The 22,473-nt window shown below is 42.5% G+C and overlaps 1 non-coding gene across 1 annotated transcript; it reads left to right on the forward strand.

The window, feature by feature from the left end:
* The first annotated feature begins 781 nt into the window (after positions 1-781).
* On the forward strand, positions 782-885 carry LOC130984726 (small nucleolar RNA R71). Its single transcript, XR_009088640.1, has one exon. It is a non-coding gene; the product is annotated as a small nucleolar RNA R71 (small nucleolar RNA).
* Positions 886-22,473: the final 21,588 nt, after the last annotated feature.

The raw sequence follows: 22,473 nt of genomic DNA on the forward strand, positions 1-22,473 counted from the left end.
GGTTCAGCCACGCCAGGTATGGTTATGGCCTTGCACTCTCTTTTTCGATTCTCTTCTGTATTGCTTGGGAGAGTACTAGGATGAGTTTTAGTAACTCTTTTACTCAGCTGACCCACTTGTGCCTCCAAATTTCTGATGGAGGACCTTGTTTCATTCATGAAATTGAGAGTGGCCTTAGATAGATCAGAGACTATGTTTGCTAAGCTAGAAAGGCTCTGCTCAGAATTCTCTGTCTATTGCAGAGAAGATGATGGAAAAGGTTTGTTGTTGCCAAAACTATTTCTCCCACCCTTATTGTTGTTGAAGCCTTGTTGAGGTTTCTGTTGATCTTTCCATGAGAAATTTGGATGATTTCTCTATGAAGAGATTATAGGTGTTTCCATAGGGTTCTCCCATGTAATTCACTTCTTCCATTGTAGGATTCTCAGGGTCATAAGCTTCTCCTTCAGAGGAGGTGTCTTTAGCACTGCCAGATGCAGCTTGCAATCCAGTCAGATTCTGAGAAATCAGATTGACTTGCTGAGTCAATATTTTGTTCTGAGCCAACATGGCATTCAGAGTATCAATCTCAAGAACTCCTCTCTTCTGAGTCGTCCCATTGTTCACAGGATTTCTTTTAGAAGTGTACATGTACTGGTTATTTGCAACCATCTCAATGAGTTCTTGGGCTTCTACAGGTGTTTTTAGATGAAGGGATCCACCAGCAGAATGGTCCAATGACATTTTTGACATTTTAGACAGACCATCATAAAATATACATATGATGCTCCATTTTGGAAACATGTCAGAAGGACACCTTTTGGTTAATTGCTTGTATCTTTCCCAAGCTTCATAGAGGGATTCACCTTCCTTCTGTCTGAAGGTTTGGACGTCCACTCTGAGCTTGCTCATCTTTTGAGGTGGAAAGAATTTGGTCAAAAAGGCATTGACCAACTTTTTCCAAGAGTTCAGGCTTTCTTTAGGTTGTGAGTCCAACCATGTCCTAACTCTGTCTCTTACAGCAAAGGGGAAAAACATAAGTCTGTAGACCTCGGGATCAACCCCATTTGTCTTAAAAGTATCACATATCTGCAAGAATTCAGCTAAGAACTGATGAGGATCTTCTGATGGAAGTCCATGAAACTTGTAGTTCTACTGCATTAGAGAAACTAATTGAGGCTTAAGCTCAAAGTTGTTTGCTCCAATGGCGGGAATTGAGATGCTTCTTCCATAGAAATTAGAAGTTGGTGCACCATAGTCACCAAGTATCTTCCTTGCATCTCTAGCATTGTTGTTGGGTTCGGCTGCCATGTCAGCTTCTTATTCGAAATTCTCTGTAAGGTCCTCTTCGGATTGTTGTGCTTTAGCTTCTCTTAGCTTCTTCTTCAGAGTCCTTTCAGGTTCAGAATCAGCTTCAACAAGAATGTTTTTATCTTTGTTTCTGCTCCTATGAAAAAGAAGAGAACAAAAGGGAGTAGTGGAATCCTTTATGTCACAGTATAGAGATTCCTTGAGTTGTCAGTAGAAAAAGAGAATAGAAGGATGAGGTAAAGGGAGAATAAGAAGAATTCAAACACATAAAGAGATAGAGGGTTTGAATTTTTTAGAAGAGTAGAAGAGAATTATTAGCAATTAAATAAAATAAATAGAAAGAGATGAGAGATAGAGTTTTTGAAAATTTGAAAAAGGAATAACATAAAATTAGAATTGAAAATAATTAGTTAATTAGAAAGATTTCTGAAAAATGGTTAGTGATTTTCAAAAATTAGAGGAGAGAGATAAGAAATAATAAATTTTGAAAAGATAAGAAGTTAAAAAGAGATTTTGAAATTAGAATTTTAAAAAGATATGATTGAAAAAGATTTATTGAAAATATATGATTGAAAAGATTTGATTTTTAAAAAAGATATGATTAAAAAGATATGATTGAAAAAGATTTGATTTTAAAAAGATTTGATTTTTTAAAATTGATGACTTGACTAACAAGAATTTAAAAGGTATTATTGAAAATGTGAGAGAAGATTAAGAAAAAGATTTTTAAAAACTTAGTTTGAAAATTTTCAAAAACATTAAAAGAAAAATGAAAAATGAAAGTTTAAAATATGTTTGATGCAAAACGTTATGAATTAAAACATGAAAACTTGAAAAAATTTGAATTGGAAACAAAATCACCTCCCTTGTGTCATCCTGGCGTTAAACGCCCAGGATGCTATCCATTCTGGCGTTTTAACGCCTAGAATGCTACCTCTTTGGGCGTTTAACGCCCAGCCAGATACCCTGGCTGGCGTTAAATGCCAGAAATCCTTCTTTACTGGGCATTTTTCTAAACGCCCAGAATGCTGCCCATTCTAGTGTTTAACGCCCAGAATGATAGCTTTACTGGCATTAAACGCTCAGAATGGTAGCAATTCTGGCGTTTAACGCCCAAAGTGCCTCTTTACTGGCGTTTTGACGCTAGTGAGCTCTTTTTCTCTGTGATTCTTCTGCTTTATGTTCTGAATCTTCATTTCTCTATATTATTTACTTGAAAAGATATCTTTTTTATTTTTTTATTTTTTAAATTTTTAATGAAGAGAGAGAAAAACAACAAAATGAAGTAGAACATAAAAATGCAAGATCAAAACAAGTAATGCATGCAAGGACACTTTGAATGTCAAGATGAACACCAAGAACACTTTGAAGATCATGATGAACATCAAGGACATATTTTTGAAAATTTATAAGAAAATAAAGACATGTAAGACACCAAACTTAGAAATTTTGAATGTTCAAAAACTATGATTTTGAAAATGCATATGAAAAACAACATAAAACACAAAATAGGAAAATCATGAGATCGAACACAGGAAATCATCAAGAACAACTTGAAGATCACAGAAGAACACAATGCATGAATTTTTTTTTGAAAATAAAAATAAAAATTACCTAATCTAAGCAACAAGATAAACCGTCAGTTGTCCAAACTCGAACAATTCCCAGCAACGGCGCCAAAAACTTGGTATGCGAAATTGTGATTAACTTTTCACAACTCCGCATAGCTGACTAGCAAGTGCACTGGGTCGTCCAAGTAATACCTTACGTGAGTAAGGGTCGATCCCATGGAGATTGTCAGTTTGAAGCAAGCTATGGTCATCTTGTAAATCTCAGTCAGGCGGATTCAAATGGTTATGAGGTTTGATAGTAAAAAGAACAATAAAACATAAGATAAAATAAAGTCACTTATGTAGTTCCTTAGTGAGAATTTCAGATAAGTGTTTGGAGATGCTTTGTTGCCTCTGAACCTCTGCTTTCCTACTGTCCTCATCCAATCATGCGTACTCCCTTCCATGGCAAGCTGTATGTTGGCGGATCACCGTTGTCAATGGATACCATCCGTCCACTCAGTGAAAACATGTCCTCTACGGTTTCCCGCATGGCTAATCAGCTGTCGGTTCTCGATCGTGTCAGAATAGAATACATTTATTCTTTTGCACACTGTCACTGTGCCCAACAGTCACGTGTTTGAAGCTCGTCACAGTCATCCCATCCCAGATCCTACTCGAAATACCACAGACAAGGTTTAGATTTTTTGGATCTCAAGAATGCTGCCAATTGATTCTAGCTTATACCACGAAAGTTCTAACATCATGGATTCGAATGCTCTGTTGTCAGGAGAGGTGATTTAGATTCGTGGGTCAGAGACCAAAGAGAATATACTCCAGCTGGCGTTGACGTGGCAGAAATTGGCGAGTTAAGAAATTATTAATAGAAATACGTTGCAAGTACAGTCCTTAACCAGCCGAAAATTTGCTTATCAATTTAGAAGGGTTGTCACAAAATTGAAATTAAAATACTGGGAGTATGAATCCCAGGTCGTCTCCCAACGAGTTGCAGAAAGATGTGCTATTTTATCAATAAGGTGTTTTCAAAAATGGTTGAGTTGATAAACAGGAAATTAATTTAGAGAATTTAATTAATTTTAAATAAAAGCCTTGACTGGGAGTAGATTAGTTGGAAGCCCTATTCTTGTTGAAGTACTCTCAAGATTAATTAATAATTGGAAGTTGCTCTGCTTAGTTATCCCTTACTTGGTAAAGGAAAGTCAAGCAAGTTGGAAAGCTGTTTCTAGTCACAAGTCCTAATCCTCTCCCTTGGGAAGGACTAGTGTCAATGATTAGAGGGTGATCCAACAATAAACCCAATTATAATTTCTCTCTTGAGTGATTCAACTCAAGGTTTCCTTTCACTCATCTCCCAATCAAGTTATGGAACTACTCACTCATCATAATTATAAACTTCACAGAATCAATGGGGAAAATAAAAGAAGACATGATAAATAATAATGAAAGGGATTAATTGAAAATAAAAATAGTCTATATTAATAACTTGTGAAAATAATCAAATGTCAACTCTGGAGGAATTAGGAATATGGAAGAATAAATGAAAAGTAAATAACAGAATATAATGACTAGTACCGGAGGTAGACTCTTCTCAAAAGCTAAAGCCAAAATCTTCAAAATCCTAATGAATGTTCAAGTGAGTAAAACCTAGGGGAGAAGTAAATTCAGATCTAAAAACTAAAAATTATGTGGAATGAATGTTGTCCTCTGTCTCTGCATGTTCCCTGGCTCTAATCTGTGTTTCTGGGCCGAAAACTGGGTTGAAATCTAGCCCAAAAACTCTGCCAGCAACTTCTGAAATTCTGCAGATCGCGCACGTCACGCGGCCGCGTCGTCCACGCGTTCGCGTCACTCAGCGTTTCTCGTACCACGCGTGCGCGTCATCCACGCATTCACGTTGTTCATGCAGCTTCCAATCCGCGCGGTTGTGTTAGGCACGCGAGCGCGTCACTGTGATTTCTTCCTTTTCTCGCTGGTTATCTCCTCAATTCTTTGTGTTCTTTCCATTTTTTGCATGCTTCCTTTCCATCCTTTAAGCCATTCCTTCCCTGTAATTCCTGAAATCACTTAACACACATATCAAGGCATCTAATGGTAATAAGAAAGGATTAAATAAAAGAAAATAAAAGCCAAAGAAGCATGTTTTTAATCATAGAATATTTTTAGGAAAGAATAGTAATTACATGCAAATCATATAAATAAGTGGACAAAGACTTGATAAAACCACACAATTAAATACAATATGAATCATAAAATAGTGGTTTATCAACCTCCCCACACTTAAACATTAGCATGTTCTCATGCTAAGTTGAAGGAGATAAATATGAATGAGCAGGAACATGCAAGACTCATGTAATGCAATGCAACCTATATGCATATGAATGCAATTATATGAGTTGGCCTACATGATTAAAAATAGATAAGTTCTCTAAGACAAAATATGGGGCAGATTTTACCAATTCAGAGCATATTGTAAAAGCAGATAAATTTGTAAGAAGATAGCTTGTGAAAGCAGGGAATACAGGACTGAGCATTGAACCCTTCCTGTTGGTGCATGTGCACTTTAATCATCTCTAGCATATGGGGTAATCACTCCATCCTTCTCTAATCATGCTTTCAAAAAAAAATTTGTTTTTCACCTATTCAATCAACAATTTTAAAATGCTAATGCAAAGATCATGAGGTCTTTTTATGGTTGTAATGGGGCTAAGATAAAGGTGAGGATACACATATGGCTAAGTGAGCTTATATATTGAATCTTTAATTAACCCAAGCTCCTACCTAACATACATATACTCTATATAATTTAACATTCATCTTAGCTACCCAGAATTTTCTTTTTATATTCCATATTCATGTATCAACCTTTATTTTAATTTTATCACATGTGCATTGATTATTAAATTATGACTTATCATTGGGGTGATTTTGTCCCCTTATTCACTAAAATAAAGAAAATATATATATATATATATATATATATATATTCTTTTATATTTTTTCTCTTTTTTTTTTGTATAGCTTATCAATGCACATAGATTTGTAATTTCTTTTGATGGTTTCACATGAATAGGTACCCAAATTCCCTTTATTCCCACAATTTTCCCATACTCAATTAACACACAATTTCTATCTTAAGCTAACCAAAGATTCAATTGGGATTTTCAATTGTTTTCCGCTTAAGGCTAGTAATGTGGTTGATAAACCCATATTTCATGGTTTATCTTGTGCTCAATTGAGTGGTTTTTATCAACTCTTTACCCATTTATTCATACTATTTGCATGGTTTTACATTTGCCTTCCTAATTATGTGCTTTGATTGAAAACATGCTTCTTTGGCCTTAAGTTCCCTATGTTTAATCCTCTCTTATTACCATTAGATGCCTTGATATGTGTGTTAAGTGATTTCAGAGATTACAAGGCAAGAATGACTCAGAGGATGGAAAGGAAGCATGCAAAAGTGGAAGAAATACAAGAAGTTGGAGAAACTGCTAAGCTGTCTAGCCTGACCTCTTCGCACTCAAATGGCTATAACTTTAGCTACAGAGGTCCAAACGACGCGGTTTCAGTTGCATTGGAAAGCTAACGTCTGAGACTTCGATTTGATATATAATTTGCCATAGCTACCTCGACGCCAGGCAACACGAACGCGTGAGTCACGCGGACGCGTGACCTGGCAAGAACGCAACCCGCGCGGCCGCGTGAGCCATGCGGCCGTGTCACTTTTCCGTGACCTGTACGAATCAGAAAGCGCTGGAAGTGACTTCTGGGCTGTTTCTGACTCAGTTTTTGGCCCAGAGAACACAGATTAGAGGCTATAAAGTGGGGGAATGCATCCATTCATAATCATACTATTCATAATTCTCTTTTTATTTTAGATGTAGTTTTCAGAGAGAGAGGTTCTCTCCTCTCTCTTTAGGATTTAGGATTTAGGACTTCTCCTATTTTTAGGAGTGACTCTCAATCCCAGGTTCTTTATTTTATTATTTTATTTCAGTTTGTTAATGTTGGATTACAAACTCCATGTTAGAATTTATTTCTTTATTTAAATATAATTTGAGGTATTTTCAGATCTATGATTTGTGTCTTTTATTTGTATAAATAATTTGGATTTTTCTGTTACCCTTTTGGCTTTGGTTGAATAATTGGTGACTCTAGAGTTATCAAACTCATTGTTGATTGAAAATTGGATTTCTTCATTTCATTAATTCATATTTCAATAACTCTGGCCTTTCCCAAGGAAAGACTAGGACTTGAGGAATCAGAATTAATTCATCCACTTAACTTACCTTCATAGTTAGAGGTTAACAAAGTGGGAGAAAAATCCAATTCTCATTACAATTGATAAGGATAACCAGGATAGGACTTCCAGTTTCCACACCTTGCCAAGAGTTTATTTTACACTCATTCATTTACTTTTATTGCTTTGAAAATATACCTGTGTCCATTGCCCAACTAACCTTTTACCTTACTTCCATAACACCAATTTTACCTTTTTTCATAACCAATAATAAGAACATACCTCCCTGCAATTCCTTGAGAAGACGACCCAAGATTTAAATACTTCGTTTATCAATTTATTTAGGGGTTTGTTACTTGTGACAACCAAAACGTTTGTACGAAGGGATTTCTGTCGGTTCAGAGACTATATTTACAATGCGACTGTTTTTATGAAATTCTTTACTAGCAAAAATCCTAATGTCAGTGGTACAATATGGAACGAATGGGATTAAAAACAGCTCAAAGTGGTTAATAAAGGTAGTTAAAAAGGGTTGGCTTATTTGGGATATGTGAGTTAAACAAACAATGGCCTCAATCATATGCATGCACATAACACATTAATTTTGGACATATAGGATAAAACAAAATTCATATTACAATCGTAGAGAAGTAAACACACAAGAAAAAAATGTTTGTGGTTAAATAGTGTAACCATGTATTTAGGCTCAAGGTCTCACGGGTTGTGTGTTCTTTTTAGCTCAAAAATTCTGTTCCAATTTCAACTTCAAACAAATTTAACATAAATATTTTGATTTAAATTAGTGAAATTTTGAAAAATATATGGTCTTAAAAGAAACTTATTGTCTTTTCAATCAGGTAGAACATACATACAATTAACTTACTAATATGCAATCTATCCTATTCTAAAGAAGAAGAAATTGGTGTTAGGGGGAAAAGAATTACCTCCAGAAGTCAGGTACTGACCGACCTCCCCACACTTAAGGCTTTGCACCGTCCTCGGTGCCATCTGTCAGGAACAATGGTGGGCTGGTGGCAGTATCTCCACAGTCGGGACGGTCATGGCTCCCTGTGCTGGTAAAAGAAGTGGAGTCCGGAGTGCCTGGGTCCTCGTCAGGTTTGTGGTTGCCTGTGAGTAGCTCCTTGAGGTAATTGAAACGGCGGTGGTTATGGCGCTCTCGGAGCTTTGCTTTCTTGTCTTGTTGGTCCAACCGCTTCAGTATTTGATCAGCAGCTGACTAGTAGATGGTGGAGGAACTGCAACATCCTCTGTGGACTGGCTGGTAGTGGCAAGTGGTGGCCTGAGATATCTCCCATTAGGGACGTACTGATCATCCCGTGGAAGTATGGCTTTGGTGTCTCCAGCTCTGTAGGAGACTCTAGCTGCTGAGACAAGATCAGAGACCAAGGCGGGGAAAGGTAGGTTGCCCGCGATTTGCACGTGTCCTATAGCGTTCCGGATATGTCTCGGTAAATTTAGAGGCTGGTCTGTGAGGATGCACCATAATAGAACGTCCATGTCTGCAGTGAAGGAGGACTCATGAGTGCTTGGGAAGACGTAATGGGACATAATCTGCGCCCATACGTGAGCCTCTAAGGTAAGTGCGGAAGCCGAAATTCCCTTAGGACGGGAACGATGGTATCCGAAGATCCATTTGCTGCCAGGTTGAGTGTAACTCTGAGAACAGTGTCCCAGTCAAAGTTGTACGCCTGGCGCTTGAGTGTGGCTTCTTGAAAAGCGTCTAATCCTTCTGGAGTAGGGGAAAGATCTAAAGCTCGCTGAATGGCTTCTTCTGTAATGGGGACTTGCTTCTGATGTATATAAACAGCTTGCAGGGTCGGCAGGTGGAAGTTGGAGTAGAACTCAACTACCCAAGAAAGATTGACCTGTCGTGGCTGTCTTTGTAGGAATCTCCAATGTCTTTGTGCAAGTTGCGGCTCAACAAAATCGGCAATACGAGGCGGAAGGATAAGAAGGTGTTCATTGTTGTAATTCCGAGCTGCCAGAATAGGAAACATCTGCTCACAGTAGTGACTTGGAAATCGTGCAGTGTCCTTTGCTGGGAAGGCTCTCTCCTTTTCATCAACCTTTATAATCCTTTTAATTCTTTTTGTTGAGGGCTTGACTGTAGTTGAAGAAGGCTCTGCCACTAATGCTCTTTTTGTTCCTTTCCTTGCTATGGATTTGGGGGTAGCTTTCTCTTTGCCTTTCTTGGTGGCCATCTTGAAAGGAAATGAGGAAAGACATTAGTATTCAAGGGTTATAGCAAGGAAAAGAATAGGAAAGGTGGTAATCAATGCACAGGTATGGATAATAATATGAACACATGGTCATGACTACATGTGGCAAATCAACAATGGAAAGATAGCAAGTGCATGTGAGGAAAATTGAAAGCAAGGTGTTATTGGCATGCCGGCTGTTCCGGGGGTTACCTGAAACGTGTAGCTCGGTCGTCTGGAGATACCCGAGGTGGGGGTCAGGGACCCGAGCTTGATGTGTTGGCGGTTGGTGGTTGTACCTGCAATGACACTCCGATGCTTAAGTTAGCATGGGTCCAAGCAGATATGTGTAGAATGTGGAATGAATGCCATACCTGGGTGCTCCAGTGTATTTATAGTAGTTGGTCGTGATCTTCCCTGGATAAGATATTCTTATCTTATCTTATCTTTTGGGAGTTTTACCTCTATCTTTGTGGAACCGCCTTTCCTAGGCCTTTTCGGCCTTTAGTTTTTGGGCTGCGTTCCTTTTGATGGGCCTTCTTATCTTTATTGTCCGAGGTCCGACCTCAGGCGTGGGCCTTGGGACGAGGTCGGACCTTTCATGGATTTTGCCGAGTTGGAGGAGCTCGGTCAGGGTATGAACAGTGCCCCTGCCCGAGTTCGTCCTTTTTTGGGAGGTCGAGCTCGGGCATAGTTGTTTTTCAAAATTCAAAAATGGCCGTTCCTGCATTTATTGCATTTTTCCGTTTCTCCTCGATTTCCGTTCGGGCTCTGTGAAGGCATTATTTATTTGCTCCCTTCCTTTTTCTTCGTTTATTCTGTTCCTTCCTGTTTTTCTAAGTTTTCGCCATCTCTTTTTCGAGCACCGCTTCTTCTTTCTCTTTTGTTCTTCTTCCCCGAATCTTTCCGTGCGTCTTTCCGGGGTTTCCTCTGTGCCGCCGTTTCGTTCTCCCTGCTTCGGAGCTCGTCATCTTCTTTCTTTCTTCCAGGTTTGTTCCCGTCTTTTTTCTTTGTGCACATATGCTTTCTGTTCTTTTGTGTGGCTCTTTGTCTGTTTCTTTTTCTTTATGCCTGAGTTGCCCCGAAAAGAGGCGCCGCCATTGCTTTGTTTGTATATGGGGGGGGCTCTTTTTGTTTTTCTGATACTTTGTTCCGGGTTGCCGCATTTTCTTTTGTTGGGTTTTTGTTTCTTGCTTGGCTGAACGGGTTTTCGCTGTCTGCTTTATGTGATTTTTGTTTGCTGTTTGTATTTCCTCTTTGTAGGTAAGAGTTTTATGTCTCGAAAGGTTCTTCAAGCGATGTCGACCAAGATTCCAAGTGGTCTTGGTTGGGTAGACCCTCTTCCTTTAAAAGTCCCTTCTGTGGTAGATTCTGAATATTTGGCTAGGTTCCGTAGGCACTGTAGCATATGTGAGAATAGAGAGTCTGAGAGGGATTATGAACTAGTAGCCCCGGATTCCGAGGAGAGAGTTTGCTTCCCGCCTTTAGATAGTTCCGAGAAGCTCTTCTTTTATGCTTATGATTGTTTTTTCTCTAAGCTGAGTGTCCGACTTCCTTTTACCGACCTGGAGTCCGAGGTGTTGTGGTCTTGTAACCTTGCCCCTACGCAGCTCCATCCAAATTCTTGGGCGTTTTTAAAGCTGTTTCAACTTTTGTGTCAGTTTTTGGGCGTCACTCCCTCTATTTCTCTTTTTTCCTACTTGTTTGTGTTGACGAAGCCGGGGTCGGGTGGAGGGAAGGTGTCTTGGGTCTCTTTTAGGGCTAACCAGGGAAGGAAGTTTTGTACCCTTTATGATGAGTCCTTTCATGATTTCAAGAACTTTTATTTCAAGGTCCGGGCTACTGGAGACGTCCGACCTTTCTTTCTGGATGAGAGTGGGGAGCCTTCTTTTCCTCTTTGTTGGCAGGAGAATGTAGTGTCCGCTAAGTATACTTTTGAGAGTCTAGATGAGGTTGAGCAGGCTTTTGTGGGTGTGGTGAGCAGTTTATGGGGTCGGGCACCTCACTTGGACACGAAGAAAATGTTGGGAGATCCAAGCCTTCTCCGTTCCGAGTTAGGTAGTTCCCGACCTCTTCGAGATTCATCTTTTCTTAGTATTTTGGTTTTGCTTGTTTTGGTGGAATTTCTGTTGTGGTAATCCTTTTCTTTTTATTTCTGCAGAGATGTCTTCTCAGGCGGATTCCATGAAGTTTCTTCGTCGGACGAAGAAATCTGTGGCTGCTCGAAATATCGAGGCTGGGGAGGCTTCTGCCCGATCTTCTCCGCAGAAGACTACTGTGGGTGTTCAGACTCGGTCGAAGACTATTCCGACTCCCCAGTTCCGAGCCATAAGTCAAGATCCTCCGACCTCCGGGCCTGCTACCTCTTCTCCTCCCCCGTTCTCGGGTCCTCCCCCCAAGAAGCAGAAGACCTCTCAAGAACTTGCGGGTTTTAATGATAAGGATTTCGATGCTCTCGGTTGGATTGAACAGCATATTCTCCCTCAGACTTTTATCTCTACTGATGATGTGTCTATGGAGCATCATTTTCAGTATATGGCGCGGAGTTGTGTTCGGATGGCCAGTCTTCATGCTGCTATTGCTCGGGAGTTCAAGAAATCCCCCATTGGCGCGACCAGCTCCCGACTTGAGAAGGCTCAGTCCGAGTTCGAGAAGATTAGTGAGCTGAAGGCTGCTAGGATTACGGAGCTGGAGGCCTCTTTGGAGAAGGAGAAAGCTAAAGCTACCGCGGCTGTGGCGGCAGCGAAAGCGTCCGAGGAGATGGCGAAGGCGGCGACGGAGAATTATACTCGGATATATGCCGAGCTTGTGGAGACAAGGGAGAAGTTGCAATCTGCTCAGGATGATTTTTACGAGCTGGAAGGCCATGTGGCTAAGGGTATGGATGCTATGTTCGAGAATTTGAAGGCTCAAGTCCGGGTTCTTGCTCCTGACCTGGATCTGAGCTTATTTAGTACGGATAACGTTGTTGTGGAGGGAAAGATTGTTCCTGCTCCCAATGAGGATGAGGTTCCGGTGTCCGATCCCAAGGTTCCGGTGTCCGACCTCAAGGTTCCGGTTGCGGATCCGACTTCACCTTTGGCCGGGGATGGATCTGGTGTGGAGGTTTCAAGCCGGGATGACGGTGCCGTTGATGCAGTCCCGATTTCTATGTTTCCTCCGCAGCCTTCTGTTGATGTGGAGTCCGGAAAGGACCTTGATCCTCTGTAATCTTTTATTTTTGGTTTTTTGCCCGGCCTGTGGGCTCTTTTGCTTTTGGATGGTTCTTGTGAACGCTTTGGACACCTTTTTGCTTTTAGCTACTTGTAGTAACTTTTTAGCTTTATTATGCGGTGTTTTATTTCGCGTTTTGACTTTTTATTCCGCTTTTATGCTTTTTTAGTTGTTTTTTGGATAACAACTTTTTTAGCTAGCGCTTTGAAACTTTGCTTTGCCTCTTCCTTTGATTTCGTTTTTTCGCTTGTACTTTTTAGTTGTTTTTGTATAGCAACTTTTTAGCAAGCGTTTTCGAAATCTTGGCTTTGCCTCTTCCTTTGATTTCGTTTTTTTCGCTTGTACTTTTTAGTTGTTTTTGTATAGCAACTTTTTAGTAAGCGTTTTCGAAATCTTGGCTTTGCCTCTTCCTTTGATTTCGTTTTTTCGCTTGTACTTTTTAGTTGTTTTTGTATAGCAACTTTTTAGTAAGCGTTTTCGAAATCCTTGGCCTTTGCCGCTTTAAGGCTTCTTTCTTGGATCCGGGTTTTTCCTCGGACCTCGGGTGTTCGAGTACTTCCCTTTGTTGGGTCCGACCTTGTCGTTGGTCGGCCTTTTAAGTTATTTTTGTAATCTCTTTTTATTTGGCTTTTTGAACCTTTTCAGAGTTACTTTATAACTTCTCACATTAATTTGAACCTCGTCGCTTTATCTTTGCCGACCTTGTGCGGTCTTTTTGGCAAATGATTTTTTGCGTTTTGCCGAGCATAAATTAATGCGCCTTGGCGGGGTACTTTAGTTTCATCATGAGGAGGAAGAAAAGAAAATAGAGAAATTTGATTAGTATTAAAAAAGAAAGAATATTTACAGAGTGTTTTACCCTTGACTAGGTCGGGTGTCTTACTTAACCGGGTGTCTCATTAAAAAACCCTTGTAGGGAAAAAGAGTACACCTCGGGTTAAGTTTTTCTAGCTGTAGTACCGTCTTAGATTACAGGCGTGACAGGCCCTGGGCAGCTCATTGCCTTCTAGGTCGGATACTTTGTAATAGCCTGTTCCTAAGACTTCCGTTACCTTGTAGGGTCCTTTCCAGTTTGCGGCTAGCTTTCCTTCCCCCGACTTTTGTGTTCCGATGTCATTTCGGATTAGAATTAGGTCGTGAGTGGAGAGGCTTCGTTTTATTACCTTCTGATTGTACCTGAGGGCCGTCCGCCGTTTTAAGGCTTCTTCTCGGATCCGGGCCCTTTCTCGGACCTCGGGGAGGAGGTCGAGTTCTTCCTTTTGTGCCTGCGGGTTACCTTCTTCATTGTAGAAGATGGTTCTAGGTGACCCTTCCTCTATTTCGATAGGAATCATTGCCTCCATCTCGTAAGCTAGTCGGAATGGCGATTCTCCTATTGTAGAGTGTGGAGTTGTCCGATATGCCCATAGCACCTGGGGGAGCTCTTCGGCCCATGCCCCTTTGGCCTCTTGGAGTCTCCGTTTTAACCCGGCCAAGATGACTTTATTTGCAGCCTCTGCTTGTCCATTGGCTTGTGGGTGCTCGACTGAGGTGAATTGTTGTTTGATTTTTAGTTCGGCCACCAAGTTCTGAAAACTTGTGTCCGTGAATTGTGTTCCATTGTCTGTTGTGATGGAGTAGGGGACTCCGAACCTTGTGACAATGTTTTTGTATAGGAACTTGCGACTTTTCTGAGCCGTAATGGTGGCTAAGGGTTCAGCTTCGATCCACTTTGTGAAGTAGTCGACCCCTACTATGAGGTATTTGACTTGCCCCGGTCCTTGGGGGAATGGGCCGAGTAGGTCAAGTCCCCATTTTGCGAAGGGCCATGGTGCGGTGACGCTGATAAGGTCTTCGGGTGGTGCTTTGTGAAAATTGGCGTGTTTTTGGCAGGGGGGCATATTTTCACAAATTCGGTTGCGTCTCTTTGCAAGGTCGGCCAGTAGAACCCGGCTCGGACTACTTTCTTGGATAATGCCCGAGCTCCGAGATGGTTCCCACACATGCCTCCGTGGACCTCTTCGAGGACGCTCTTTGTTTCTGAGGTCGGGATGCACCTAAGGAGGGGGATTGAGAATCCTCTTCTGTATAATACGTCGTGAATTAGTGTATAATTCTGGGCGTCTTTCGTGAGTCTTTTAGCTTCCTTTCTCTCGGTGGGGAGGGTTTCCGACTTCAGGTAGTTGAGTATGGGGGTCATCCATCCTTGCTGTTGGTTGGATATATTTAGCGTTTCTTCTTCTCTTATCACGGAGGGAGATTGTAAGGTCTCCTGGAGGAGACTTCTGTTGTTGCCTCCGGGCTTGGTGCTGGCTAGCTTTGAGAGGGCGTCTGCCCGGGCGTTTTGTTCCCGAGGTATGTGCTGGATCTGTATTTCTGAAAAGTGGCGTAGTTGTGCTTGTGTTTGGTCCAGGTATTTTTTCATAGTTGGGTCTTTGGCCTGGTAGCTTCCATTTACTTGTGACGTGACGACCTGGGAGTCGCTGAAGATCGTGATTCTCTGGGCTCCGACTTCTTCGGCTAGTTTTAGGCCTGCTAGTAGGGCCTCGTATTCGGCTTGGTTGTTCGAAGCCTGGAACTCGAATTTTAGGGATAGTTCTATCCGCGTTCCTTGGTCGCTTTCGAGTATAACCCCTGCTCCACTTCCTATTTTGTTTGAGGATCCGTCGACATACAGGTTCCATGAGAGTGGGGTTCCAGGGGTCTCAGTGTATTCCGCGACGAAGTCGGCTAGATACTGAGATTTTATGGTAGTCCGGGCTTCATAGTGGAGGTCGAACTCGGACAGTTCCACCGTCCATTGTAGGATTCGTCCCGCCAGGTCTGTTTTTTGTAGGATGTGTCTCATGGGTTGATTTGTCCGGACTTTGATGGTGTGGGCTTGAAAGTAGGGACGGAGCCTCCGAGCTGTGAACACTAGGGCGTAGGCGAATTTTTCTATTTTCTGATAGTTTAATTCGGCCCCTTGTAGTGCCTTGCTTACAAAGTATATGGGGTGTTTTCCTTGGTCATCTTCTCGTATTAATGCTGAAGCGACTGCTCGATGTCCGACCGAGAGGTATAGTACGAGCTCTTCCCCTTTTAAAGGTCGGGTTAGGATTGGTGGCTGCCCGAGGAATTCCTTGAATTCTTGAAAGGCTTTTTCGCACTCCGGGGTCCATGAGAAGGGTTTTCCTTTTTTTAGGAGTGAGTAGAGAGGTAGTGACTTTATCGCCGATCCTGCCAAGAATCTTGATAGGGCGGCCAGCCTTCCATTCAGTTGTTGTACTTCTTTGACACACGTCGGGCTCTTCATATTGAGTATCGCTTGGCATTTGTCCGGGTTTGCTTCGATGCCCCTTTGAGTCAGCATGAAGCCTAAGAATTTTCCGGCTTCTGCGGCGAAGGTGCACTTCGTCGGGTTATGTCTCATGTTGTGTTTTCTGAGGGTGCCGAAGACACTGGTGAGGCCGGTCAGCAGGTTTTTGTCTTCTTGTGTTTTTACCAGCATGTCATCGACGTACACCTCCAATTGTAGTCTGATGTGCTCTGAGAACACTTTGTTCATTAGCCTCTGGTAGGTTGCCCCTGCGTTTTTCAGCCCGAAGGGCATTACTGCGTAGCAGTAGTTTGCCCTCGGGGTTATGAACGAGGTTTTTTCTTGGTCGGGTTCGTACATCGGGATTTGATTGTATCCCGAGTATGCATCCATGAAGGAGAGATATCTGTAGCCTGAGGCTGCGTCTACTAAGGCGTCGATGTTTGGTAGTGGATATGGGTCTTTGGGGCAGGCTTTGTTGAGGTCTGTGTAATCGACGCACATCCTCCATTTTCCGTTGGGCTTTTTTACCAGGACCACGTTTGCGAGCCATAGGGGGTACTTTACTTCCCTAATGAACCCTGCATCTAGTAGTGCTTGCACTTGTTCTTCTATTGCTTGCATGCGCTCGGGTCCGAGCTTCCGACGTCTTTGTTGGACAGGTCGGGACCCCGGGTAGACTGATAGCTTATGGCACATCAGGTCGGGGCTTATGCCTGGCATGTCGGAGGCTTTCCAGGCGAAGAGGTCGGAATTCTCTTTTAAGAGGTTTAGGAGTTCCTCTTTTAGGCCCGTTTTGAGGTTTGCTCCTATGTTTGTTATTTTTTCAGGTGTGTTCCCAATCTGGACTTTTTCGGTTTCTCCCTCTGGTTGTGGCCGAAGATCTTCTCGGGCTTGAACTCGTCCGAGTTCTATTGTATTGACCTCTTTCCCTTTTAGGCTCAGGCTTTCGTTGTAGCATCGCCGCGCTAGTTTTTGGTCGCCTTTTAGGGTAGCGATCCCTTTTGCGGTAGGGAATTTCATACAGAGGTGTGGGGTCGAGACTATGGCTGCCAGTCTGTTTAGGGTTGGTCGCCCAATGAGGGCATTGTATGCTGAAGTGACGTCGACTATAATGTAGTCGATGCTTAATGTTTTGGATTGCTCGCCTCTTCCAAAGGTAGTGTGTAGCGAGATGTATCCTAAGGGATGGATCGGGGTGTCCCCTAGCCCAAATAAGTCGGTGGGATAGGCCTTTAGCTCTTTCTCTTCAAGTCCGAGCTTGTCGAAGGCCGCTTTGAACAGGATGTCTGCTGAGCTTCCCTGGTCAATCAGGGTTCGATGTAAGTTGGCGTTTGCTAGGATAATGGTGATTACCATTGGATCGTCGTGCCCGGGTATTATCCCTTGAGCATCTTCTCGGGTAAATGAGATAGTAGGTAATTCGGGCAGGGGACTGTCTTCTCGGACGTGATAGACTTCTTTGAGGTGTCTTTTTCGCGAGGATCTGGATGTTCCTCCGCCTGCAAAACCTCCATTTATCATGTGAACATGTCTTTCAGGGGTTCGCGGGGTTTGTTCGGCCCGACCTTCGTTATCTCCCCATCTTCTCTTCCTGGTCTCTTCTCCTTTCTCTGCTATGTATCTGTCGAGTTTTCCTTCTCTGGCCAGCTTTTCTATAACATTTTTTAGGTCATAGCAGTCGTTAGTAGAATGACCGTAGAGCTTGTGATATTCACAGTATTCGGACCGATCTCTTCCCGCTCTCTTGTGTTTTAGCGGTCGGGGCGGTGGGATCTTTTCGGTGTGGCATACTTCTCTGTAGACGTCTACCAGGGAGACTCGGAGGGGGGTGTAGTTGTGGTACTTCCGTGGCTTGTCCGAGTTGGGTTCTTCTTTCTTCTTCTGTTCCCGATCTCGATCTCGGAGTGGGTAGGTTGATTCCTTCCTAGAAGAGTCTCTTAGCTGGGAGGTTTCCTCCATGTTGATATATTTTTCTGCCCGCTCCTGTACCTCGTATAGGGAGGTCGGGTATCGTTTGGATAGGGATTGGCTAAACGGTCCCTCTTTTAGGCCGTTTGCTAGTCCCATGATGGCCGCTTCAGTGGGCAAGTGTTGTATGTCCAGGCAGGCTTTGTTGAATCGCTCCATGTATTCTCGGAGAGTTTCTTGGTGAGAGTGATGGGGAAGGCTTTGCACCGAATCGCGTCGGAGGCGTCAACTAGGTACATTCTGCTTCTGAAGTTGCTGAGGTGGTGACTTGGATCGGTGGTGCCGTCGTAGAGATCCATATCGGGTGGTTTGAAGTTTCGCGGTACCTTCTCCTTCATGATCTCTTGCGTGAAGGGATCATGGTTGTCTTCGGGGGTGGTGTCGCGTTCTGTCCGATCTTTCAGGTTGGCCTCTATTTTCCGCAGTTTTTCTTCTAATTCTCTGCGCTTGCGAGCCTCCCTTCTCAGATCTTGTTCAGTTTCTTTTTGCTTCTTTATGTCCTCTTCGAGTTGTTTCAGTCGGTTTTGTTGTGCCCGGACTGCTTCTAGAATTTCCGAGCTCTTTTCTTTTTCGGGATTTTGTGGATCCTTGTTTGGGAGTGATGTCTTTGGGCGATTCTGTTTGTTTCCTCCTGGAGTGCGTGGTGATAGAGGGCTGTCCGGTCGTTCTCCGGTGTCAACTTCCTCCTCTTGTTCTGATGCAGCGTGGTCATTGTTGAGAGGGTCGTCCGCCATGGTAAAGGGATGACTTCCAGGTCCCCGGCAACGGCGCCAATGTTCCGGGGGTTACCTGAAATGTGTAGCTCGGTCGTCTGGAGATGCCCGAGGTGGGGGTCAGGGACCCGAGCTTGATGTGTTGGCGGTTGGTGGTTGTACCTGCAATGACACTCCGATGCTTAAGTTAGCATGGGTCCAAGCAGATATGTGTAGAATGTGGAATGAATGCCATACCTGGGTGCTCCAGTGTATTTATAGTAGTTGGTCGTGATCTTCCCTGGATAAGATATTCTTATCTTATCTTATCTTTTGGGAGTTTTACCTCTATCTTTGTGGAACCGCCTTTCCTAGGCCTTTTCGGCCTTTAGTTTTTGGGCTGCGTTCCTTTTGATGGGCCTTCTTATCTTTATTGTCCGAGGTCCGACCTCAGGCGTGGGCCTTGGGACGAGGTCGGACCTTTCATGGATTTTGCCGAGTTGGAGGAGCTCGGTCAGGGTATGAACACCGGCAAAGGGCATGAGTAGCATAGATCAAGCATTCAATGTCCAAATTAGATTAACAAGTCGCTCAAATTAATAAGATATTTGTAAAAACAACTATATTTAAGTAATAAAATAGAAAATGGGTTTTGTGAAAAGCAGGCATATAGAGTAGTAGATTTAAAAGAAATCGAAAAATCGTGCAAAATGCCTTATGGGCATTTTCACAAACACATAGCATGCATGTTAAATAAGGTATGGAAAATATTAATTAGAACATGCAATTAACCCTTATAAAAATAATATATAATTGTTTAAACAAATCCCAAACAATCCATAAGCAACATATAAAAATAATGACCCAAATAAAATTCCAACACCAATAGGAAGAATAGGAAAAGAAAAAGAAAACATGGTTAGGGAAAGTAGAAGAGAAAGAAAAAAGAAAACACGATAAGAAAAAGAAGAATGAAAAAGTAAGGAGGGAAGAAGAGAGAGGAAAAACCTTGATAATGGTGGTGGAAGAGAGGGGGTGGAAGAGAGAAAGAAGGGAGGAAGAAGGAAGAGGGGAGAAAGAAATAAGATTGGGGGGAAAGAAAAGATAAAACAGGCTGGCAGATTTGAATGAGTTGGGCGGCGCAAATGGTGCGGATGCGTGGGGCACGCGGTCGCGTGGAAAGCCCTTAAGTGAGGTGACGCGGATGCGTCGGACACGCAGACGCGTGACGTGATTTGCGGTAGTGGCGCGAGGGCAGCTTTGCGCTCACACAACTCTCTGTTTAAATTGTGTTTTGCCAGAATTTGGGGTGACGCGATCGCGTGGATGGCCAGATGGAAATAACGGCACAGACGCGTAGGGCACGCGTTCGCGTGGCAGGACTTGTGAGACTAGCACAAATGTAGCCCAAGTCCAGCTCAACTCTCGGCCATTCACCCTTGTTACGTCAAATTGCAGGGCCACGCGTTCGCGTGGTCGACGCAGACGCATGGGGAGGCCAATTTACAAATGACGTGGTTGCGTCATCCACGCGGTTGCGTGGATCAAAGTGTGCCAAAGGCACACCTCCAGCTATATTTCAGCACAACTCTCTGTCCAATCTTCGTTATTTCCAATGCTCATGCGACGTGGACGCGTCGGGGACGCTGGCGCATCGCGTGTATTTTCTCTCTCTTTTTTTTATGCAAATGTAGTATGCAAATGAGGTGCAAGATATAGGCAGTAGTACGGAGAAGAGTTATAGATGAGGAAAGATAAGGAGAAGAAGAGGAACGATCATACCGTGGTGGGTTGTCTCCCACCTAGCACTTTGCTTTAACGTCCTTAAGTTGGACGCTTCATCAGCTCAGTTTTCTGTTGCGAGTGGATCCTCCAAAAGGAAGATATCTAACTCCTTGTTTTTTGTCACCTTCTCACCATGGTAGAGCTTCAAACGATGTCCATTAGCCTTGATGAGTTCAGAGCTTGAAGGGTGACTTAGGTGAAAAACTCCGTACGGCTCAGCCTTCTCGACTCTATATGGACTAAATCCCCAGGTTGGAACTCTTTCCTCTTGATGTGTTGATCATGTACAGCTTTCATTTTCTCCTTGCACAGCCTTGAGTTCTCATAAGCTTCTAGTCGAAGGCTCTCCAATTCCTGCAGTTGCAACTTCTTTTCAGCTCCGGCTTTCTCAAATCCCATGTTGCACTCCTTTACTTCCCAAAAAGATTTGTGCTCCACTTCAACTGAAAGATGGCAGGCCTTTCCATAGACTAAGCGAAAAGGACTCATCCCAATGGGTGTCTTGTACGCTGTTCTGTATGTCCAAAGTGCATCTTGTAGCCTGGTACTCCAGTCTCTTCTATGAGGTTTGACTATCTTCTACAATATGCGCTTTATCTCTCTGTTAGACACCTCAGCTTGCCCATTAGTCTGAGGATGGTAGGCTGTTGCTACTTTATGAATGATCCCATACTTCTTCAGTAATCATGTTAGTTTCCTGTTACAAAAATAGGTGCCTTGATCGCTCACGATTGCTCGTGGTGATCCAAAGCGACAAATAATGTGGTTTCTAACAAAGGAAACAATAGTGTTAGCATCATCAGTACGGGTAGGAATTGCTTCCACCCATTTAGAAATATAATCTACAGCTAACAGGATATAAAGGTGGCGCCATTAGAATTTGGAAATGGACCCATGAAGTCAATGCCCCAAACATAAAAAATTTCACAGAAAAGAATAATTTGTTGAGGCATTTCATCCCTCTGGGATATATTACCAAATCTCTGGCATGGGGGACAAAATTTACAAAATTCAGCAGTGTCTTTAAAAAGAGTAGGCCACCAGAATCCACAGTCTAATATTTTTCTAGCTATTCTTTGAGGGCCAAAATGTCCTCCACTCTCAGATGAGTGACAGGCCTCTAAAATGGACTGGAATTCTAGCTGTTCTTTGTACCTTCTTGCAAGTTGTTTGATTGGATCATTTTGAAAACTTCAATTCAATTCTTTGGACATTGGATCTTAGTGCATAAACTCTTGCATTAACCCTAAAGCTTACTTGTGATGGATTGGAATTTCAGGGCTTGTTTTTACCAACTCTTAGCGTAAGTACATATTAGTGAATTTCCTTTAGCATAGTTGCATGCATTTAGGTAGTACATAGAATAAGTTGTTTTCCATTTCATCTATCTCCTTTTGATGTGTTTAGCATGAGGACATGCTAGTGTTTAAGTTTGGGGGAATTGATGAATCCATATTTAATGATGATTTTTGGTTGAAATTGAATGGATTTTATCATATAAACTTGCACTTATTCTTTTAAATAGCATGCTTTCAAACTTTCCTCCTAATTTGTGCTTGATTATGAAAACATGCTCTTTTGTGCCTAATTTAGTCTATTTTATTTCATTTGCCTTCCATTCGATACCTTGATGTTGTGTGTGAGTGATTTCAGATGTATAAGGTACGAATGGCTTGGATAAAATGGAAGAAGAGCATGCAAAGTGGAGGAAGCACGAAGAATCAAAGGAGAAGAGCACAGCAATGTGTGCATGCGCACAGACATGCGTGTGTACGCACAGCCATCAGAGCCAAGCCATGTGCGCGTGTGAGCCACTTTGTGCACGCCACGCGTCCATTCAAGCATCGCCTAGTATGCGTGCACACAACCTCTTGTGCGTACGCACAGGAAGAGATTTTTGGCAGAGTGTGCGTGCGCACACGTCTGTGCATAAGCACAGGTGGCTGCACATGCCTTCATTAAAATTGCACATGACTCGCAATTTTGGTGGATTGGAAGCCCATTTTTGAAGCCATTTAGCTCATATTGAAGGGGAAATGAAGAGAGGGTGATAAAATAACATTAGGGTAGCTTAGGAGTAGTATTAGGAAGCTTTAGTATAGTTTTTCTCTAAGTTTTTCATAAGCTCTATTAGGGTTTATACTAGGGTTTTACATTTCAAGTTCCATTTCCAATTTTGATCTTGGATTTTGCTAGCTTCCATTGTAAGTATCTCTTT

This window comes from Arachis stenosperma, chromosome 5, assembly GCF_014773155.1.
Source record: "Arachis stenosperma cultivar V10309 chromosome 5, arast.V10309.gnm1.PFL2, whole genome shotgun sequence".
NCBI classification, from domain to species: Eukaryota; Viridiplantae; Streptophyta; class Magnoliopsida; order Fabales; family Fabaceae; genus Arachis; species Arachis stenosperma.